We start from the raw sequence: 8,091 nt of genomic DNA on the forward strand, positions 1-8,091 counted from the left end.
TACTGCAGAGACTGATACACTTCACTGAGGACACACACACACACACACACACACACACACACACACACACACACACACACACACACTATGATAGATAGATAGATAGATAGATAGATAGATAGATAGATAGATAACTTTATTAATCCCCAAGCGGAAATTAGGTTACCATAGCAGCTGTTACATGCAAGAGAATAAGGTGCAGTTTTATAAACAGTAATATCAATTTAACTACAGTAATAATAATTTAAGATTATTTGTGTGTTTTGGAGTGAGTGTTGTAAAGTCTGATGGCACCAGGTAGGAATGACTTCCTGCCGTTCCTTTAAGCAGCGGGGTTGAAGGAGTCTGTTGCTGAAGCTGCTCTTAAGCTTGTCCAGAGTTTTGTGGAGGGGGTGAGAGGCATTGTCCATGATAGCCAGCAGTTTTGCCTGCATCCTTTCCTCCACCACCTCCTTCAAGGTGACAAGCTTAGAGCCAACAACAGACCCTGCCTTCTTTATGAGTTTGTTCAGTCTGTTGGCATTCTTCGTTTTGATGCCCGCACCCCAGGACACCACAGCGAAGAAGATGGTGCTCACAACAACAGACTGATAAAATATCTGGAGCATCCGGTTGCAGACATTAAAGGACCTGAGCCTCCTCAGGAAGTAAAGCCAGCTCAGGCCCTTTTTGTAGACTGCCTCCGTGTTTGTAGACCACTCCAGTTTATTGTCCAGCACCACATCCAGATATTTGTATGAGTCCAATATCACTTACACTCATTACAATCTAATGTGTGCGTACCTCAAATCACATTTCAGATACTTTCAATCAGAAGAGACAGATAATAATATGTTTAAGACAGCAATAATGAATGGTCAGGAGTGACCTGAATAACTTCACCATCAATGGCTAGTAGAGAGAAATGACCTGCTTCAGATTTAAAGACTTTAACTATTAATACAATATGGTCAGCTGTGACCTGAATATCTTAGCCAACAATAGCTTGCGAACAAAAATTCCCTGCTTGACATTTGAAGGCCTCAGACAGCGATGGCAAATGGTCAGCAATGACTTAAATAACAATACATTTCACAATATGATACATTCTAATCAACCTATTGTGGGTCGGGATTAGTCGTCCAATTTTAGACCTACTTCATTTCGTGTAACTGATTACAGAAGAGCAGATTTGATATTTGGATCATGATGTACAAGAACTTACCAAGCAAAGGGGAGTTGATTGAAAACAATAGGTTTCATGTTACATGTGACGAAATACTGTTATTGTACAGATGAATTTAGAAATACTGGACCATCTCTAAAAGCCTGTTACCTGTCTAGCTGAGATAAATCAAGACCCAGCTATCTACAGTTATAGATTACACCAATGTTCCTCATCCCTTGAGTTAAAGTCAAGAATAACAAACTTTCCACAAATAGTTCCTTGTTACAAGTACGCTAGATGAGGAAAATCAAGACCAGACGCTATTTTAGAATTTACATGAAAAGCGTTCTCCTGGCACAGGTAGACACTGGTACAATAAAGACAATGTTTCAGTTTGGAAAAGCACCTTGGAAACTCTGAACCCAGAAGAAATGACGGATTGATGTGAACATGAAGGGATTAGGATGGAGACTGTGAACCTGATATTTGAACAGTAGTGCAGGAAATGGTTTGGCAACAGCAACAACATGATATGATGTGGACAGCTACAGTTCAAACTTCAGCTCAGTCCAAACTAACAGTACAGGAAATAAGATATTTTATATGGCACTGAATCCCAACACAAATTAGTAATTAAGATGTTCCTGACCTCTTTGAATTTTTTTCTCTGAATACCACCCATCTGTAAATTTCTTCCTGGATGTATCAGACAAAGCACATGGGGAGGGTCCAGGTTGACACTGAAGCATTTCCATAGAGAGCCACTTTGCATCAGCAGCACCATGCTCCAGTGCTCTGGGAGAGTTTATAGTCCTGAGAGTTGAACACTGGATGACTGACAGCTGTCCTTCATGAGAACAGAAGACACAGAAATCCTCCTCATCAAAAACATGACTTTGACCTGCGTCCTCATCTGGACGCTCCTCTGCTGCTGCTTCACAGGTAAAGTCCAGAGAATCAAACTCCTCTCCTCTATGAACATCCGTCCCTCTGAAATGAAGCCGACAAAATCATGACGCTGCTTTATGTTTTTGTCTCTGTGTCCTCAGAGTCCAGAGGTCAGTACACAGTGACTCAGCCTGGAGCAGTGAGCTCTGCTCTGGGAGGCTCCATCACCATCAACTGTAGGACCAGTCATAGGGTAGATGATGGAGAGGACCTATCCTGGTACCAACAGAGAGACGGCGGAACTCCTAAACTTATGATTCACACGGCTAGCACTCGAGAATCAGGGATTCCAGGTCGTTTTACAGGCAGTGGATCAAACTCTCACTTCACTCTGACCATCACTGGAGTTCAGGCTGAAGATGCAGCAGTTTACTACTGTCTGGGGGAATTCTGGTACAACAGTGTGTTTTCGTTCACACAGTGAAAAACCGTCGTACAAAAACCTCCCTCAGTCACACTGAACAGAAACTGAACTGACTGCTGCAGCTGGAAGCTACTGCAGAGACTGATACACTTCACTGAGGACACACACACACACACACACACACACACACACACACACACACACACACACACACACACAGACATTACATTATCTTTACTCTAACCACTACTGAACACGTATCAAAACAAGTACAATGCCAAAAAAAATGTCTTAATAGAAATCAAAATACTTTCTGCCTAATCCTCAATAGTACCCAACTGGGGATAGTTAATGAGAGATGTCTTGGTCATGACCTTTGACCTCAGCTTCATACTGGAACACATTTATTTGAAATATTTTCAATTAAAAAAAAACATTGAGACACAGATCTGCTTTAGAAACCTTCATTATCTACCATGGACCCAGTTAAACACGTGCATACCTAAACTCACATCACATTAAGAGAGGTGCATTAAGTTAAGATAATATGTTATTACAAATTCAAGGTTAAACATATTAACAAATTATATGTGATGATGAATTCTTGATGCAAAGTATTTGGTGCAGCTTCTCTGCAGGGAGATTTTGTCATTGAGCATTGTCCGCCCTGAGCAGAAACAAGATAATTCCTCCCTAAAATGAACGGGACAAGCCGTCCAAAGAAAACAGCCAAATATTTCCCCCAAGGAAGCTCACTGACCAAGCAGGAATGAAACAACCAATGGTTATTTAAATGCCATAATCTGTTATGAGACGAAACATAGCAACAAAGCCTGGCATTGCATAAATTGAATACTTAACTGTCAAGGGAAACGTAAAGGGCCTCAATATAAGAAAGGTGTCTGAAATCTTTTTAGAGATGGACATAAAATAAGACAATGAAACGGAAAAAAATATATAATCAACAGTGTACCATAAACTCTTTATTTCACCTGAGTAGGCTTTAGCCAGCAATGGTGAATGGTCAGCAATGACCTAAATAGCAAAAAATTGAACAATATGATAAATTCCAATCAACACATTCTAGGTCTGGATTACTCACCAAACTTAAGTCCTATTTATAACTATATCTAGGATGGAAGTGCAGATTTTTACATGCATCATGATGTACAAGGAAAGGGGAGTAGATTGAAAACAGTCTGCAAGATTGCAGAATATACCCTGCTTGGAAAGAGGAATTTAGAAAAACTGGCCCATCTCTAAAAGCCTGTTACCTGTGCAGCCAAGGTAAATCAAGACCTAGTCGCTATCTGTAGAATTAAAGCAATCTTCCTCATCCCTTGAGTTGAGGTAAAGAATGGCTGGGCCATAATGACAGACTATGACTACAAATAGTTCCTTGTTGCAAGTATGTTAGTTTAGGAAAGTCAACACTGGCTGCAAGTCCAGAATTTACAGGAAATGTTTCCTCCTGGCACAGATAGACTCTGGCACAACGAAGACGATGTTCTAATTTGGAAAAGTGCCTCGGAGAACTGATAAATATGTAGCCTAGCCCAATATGTGTGAGACATGTGACTGTAATCACAGAACCCAGAAGAAAAGACTCATGAGAAAATAAGCTGTAAGGATTTAAACCGTTGCAGAGCTTTTAAATAGGACATGATACTCTTCAGCTGAGTTAGTTGCCCAGTGGCCAAAAAATTAAAATTAATCACTGTCAAGTAACATATCAGTTTAATACTAGACTTTTCAACATCCTCTGCTTCTAAATATGTAAATGTGTAGGTCAGTGCTGTCAGTAGTGAGGGGGAAACAGCAGTATATGCTGAGGACAGCTACAGTTCACTGACTCTGTGTGTTTGCATATGTGTCCTGCCTCTCTGCTCGCAGCCGTTAAGAGGCCAGTGTTGATCAGTGGCTGTCCAGGACTTTCAGAGCCACTGACACGCCGGCAGCACAATGATGATGTCACTGATTCTACTGCTGGCCACCCTGGGGCTCCTGGTTCAGGGTGAGACTGTCCTCTGAAAACTTTGTTTCAGGATGCGACCAGGTTCACCACAGTGATGTTCTGCTGTGATGGAGAAACACTGAAACAAGCAGCATTGACCTTCTTCCATCTATTCTCCATGTTAAAGAAATGATCCTCTTCTGTTTGGATGTTGATCATCTTTCTCCAAACTGGATTTGTCTCAATGACCCTTCTCCCCTCTTTCATGTTTTCCAGATTCATCAGGACAAGTCATCGTGACTCAGACTCCTGGAGCTCAGTCTGTTGCTCCAGGACAGACTGTCTCCATCAGATGTAAAGTCAGCCAGAGTACAAGTTACTGCTTCAACTGGTACCTTCAGAAATCCGGAGAAGCCCCTACACTCCTTATTAGATGTGGCTCAACTCGACATTCTGGAGTTTCAAATCGTTTCAGTGGATCAGGCTCTGGAACTGACTACACTCTGACCACCAGTGGAGTTCAGGCTGAAGATGCAGCAGTTTACTACTGTCAGAGTGCACACTACATCAACAGTCAGTATGTGTTCACACAGTGAAAAACCGTCGTACAAAAACCTCCCTCAGTCAGACTGAACAGAAACTGAACTGACTGCTGCAGCTGGAAGCTACTGCAGAGACTGATACACTTCACTGAGGACACACACACACACACACACACACGCACACACACGCATGCACACACACACACACACACACACACACACACACACACACACACACACACACACACACACACACACACACACACACTCTATTATCACTTACATCATCATCAACCAAATGTGTGCATACCTTAAATCACATTTCAGATACTTTCAATCAGTAGAGACAGGTGAATTAAGTAAAGATAATAGGTTATTACAGACTGAAGATTGAACAGATTAACAGATGATATGTGCTGATTAAGTCTTGACAAAAAGTCTTTGGTGCATCAACTCTGCAGGGAGATTTTGTAATAAAGGCACATCTGCCCTGAGCAGCAGCAGATCATTCCTCCCCAAAATAAGAGGGCCAGGCATCCCAAAAAACACAGGAACTATTTCACCCAAGCGGCTCACTAACCAAGCAGGAATGAAACAAGCCATGAATATTTGAACAGAAATGCCAGAATCTGCTATGAGATGAAACATAGTAGAAAGCATGTCCCCAAACATTAAAATGCTTAAGTAATAGGTTTAAGCCACCAATAGCTAATGGTCAGCAATGACTTGAACAGCAATGAATTGAACAATATGATGAATCCTAATAGACATATTGTGGGTCTGGATTAGTCATCCAAGTTTAGGCCTATTTCATGTAGTATAACTGATTATAGACGTGCAGATTTTTACATGCATCATGACGTATGAGAACTGACCAAGCAAAGGGGAGTAGATTGAAAACAATAGGTTTCATGTTACATGTGACCAAATACCCTTATTGTACAGAGGAATTTAGAAATTCCAGCCCATCTCTAAAAAAGCCTGTTACCTGTCTAGCTGAGGTAAATCAAGACCCAGCTGCTATTATATAATTACAGTACTGTTCCTCATCCCTTGAGTTGAGGTCAAGAATAAGAAACTTTCCACAAATAGTTCCTTGTTACAAGTATGCTAGATGAGAAAAATCAAGACCGGCCGCCTTTTTAGAATTTACATGAAAATAGTTCTCCTGGCACAGGTAGACACTGGTACAATAAAGACAATGTTTCAGTTTGGAAAAGCGCCTTGGAAACTCTGAGCCCAGAAGAAATGACGGATTGATGTGAACATGAAGGTGTGGCGAGTGAATCGGGGGAGCAACCAGCGAACTGGTATAATTTCGGAGAAGCCAACAACGCCACTCGGGGAGTTTCACCCAGAGAATGATATTTTAACCACTGACAAACTGATCACTCAATAGCACGTAGGTCCGTTATACGATGAGGCAAGAGACGTGGTTCCAACAAAACAAGTTTTTTATTTTAAACAATATTAATAAAAGGCCAAAACAAAAACCAACAACTACTAGTGGGACAAAAGAAAATGGGTGAAGCTGAGGCTTACCAGTGGGGAGGAGGGCCCCCAGAAGTGCAGTATCCAAGAAGGAGGGTCACCCCAATCACACGTGAATACACACCCACGCGCACACACACACACACACACACACACGTGAAGGTCACACCCGGGGTTGACAGCACACAGGAGGGGACACCACCACCGGAGGACACCAATCCCCACCACCTTAGGCTCTCAAACTTCTAAAAAAAGAGGAAACAAAATACAAATTAGACATCAAATACTGGACTGCACTGATTGACTGCCAGAACAATAACAAAATAAATAGCAGTTAACAGAATAAACATGAAATCAGGTTAATTTTCAGAAACTAAACAGCCAGGTATGGTTAAATAAGAAAAACACAAAAAAAACTAAAGATAAAGATACTAAACAAACTCAATCATACAAACATTAACCAGGGTTAAGGGCATCAAGCAAAATAGCAATAAACCAAAAGAATTAAGCCCACTGGCAACTAAGGAAGTGGCCAAAGAAAATAAGTAAGTAGGGACTAAAGGAAAGATAAAGCAGCAATTAGTCCAGATGAGCCAAGTAACAGTGGTTAGCCACAATGAGCTAACAGTAGGCAAAGCAGCAGCATAGTTAGGGATGAGCCAAGTAGCTGCGACGCTTCGGGCTGCTTAACCTGGACTCGCGGTCCCGATCCAGCAGTACTAATGAGCCAGCTGAGGGAGGGGGGGACAGACGAGAGCCTTCAGGCGCTCTTCCGCCCTAAGTGAACCTATAACAACAACAACAGCTATTTAGCCGCTACATGCTAAATAATATCACAGCGCACAGTGTACAAACCTACCAGCTGCAATTAGTGAGAGCGTCCCGGCTGAGGGAGGGAGAGGGTCCACAGCATCTACAAAAGTTAACTAGTTTAAAACACCACACCAAATAAAACCGATAAAAGAAAGACACATGAGCAAAGACTGCTCTCCTACCTGCGACAACAGCGGGCGCACCGGAAATGAGATAGGCTACAGCGACAGAGGGAAAGCAAGGAGGACCACTAGCTGCCTTTATAGTTTGCCTGCCTACAGTGATTGGCTGTCAATCACTGATCAGTTTAAAATGAACAGAGTCATGCAAGTAGACATAACAGGGCTCCGTTCTGCTACAAAGGGATTAGGATGGAGACTGTGAACCTGATATTTGAGTAGTAGTGCAAGAAATGGTTTGGCAACAGCAACAACATGATATGATGTGGACAGCTACAGTTCAAACTTCAGCTCATTCCAATGGAAGAGCACAGGAGATAAGATATTTTATTTGTCACTGAATCCTAACGCAAGTTTGTAATGAAGATGTTCCTGAACTCTTTGAATCATAATTTCTTTTATCTGAATACCACCCATCTGTAAGTTTATTCTTGGATGTATCAGACAAAACTCATGGGGAGGGTCCAGGTTGACATAACTGAAGCATTTCCATAGAGAGCCACTTTGCATCAGCAGCACCATGCTCCAGTGCTCTGGGAGAGTTTATAGTCCTGAGAGTTGAACACTGGATGACTGACAGCTGTCCTTCATGACAACAGAAGACACAGAAATCCTCCTCATCAAAAACATGACTTTGACCTGCGTCCTCATCT

The 8,091-nt window shown here is 41.9% G+C and overlaps 1 long non-coding RNA gene across 1 annotated transcript; it reads right to left on the reverse strand.

Moving 5' to 3' along the window:
* Nucleotides 1-6,251: 6,251 nt before the first annotated feature.
* On the reverse strand, nucleotides 6,252-7,501 carry LOC311272330. Its single transcript, XR_014624551.1, has 3 exons — nucleotides 7,442-7,501; nucleotides 7,306-7,359; nucleotides 6,252-6,691 (listed from the first exon to the last, which is right to left on the reverse strand). It is a non-coding gene; the product is annotated as an uncharacterized lncRNA (long non-coding RNA).
* Between the last annotated feature and the right edge of the window lie 590 nt (nucleotides 7,502-8,091).

This window comes from Pagrus pagrus (assembly GCF_965226575.1).
Source record: "Pagrus pagrus genome assembly, chromosome: 17".
Taxonomy (NCBI): domain Eukaryota; kingdom Metazoa; phylum Chordata; class Actinopteri; order Spariformes; family Sparidae; genus Pagrus; species Pagrus pagrus.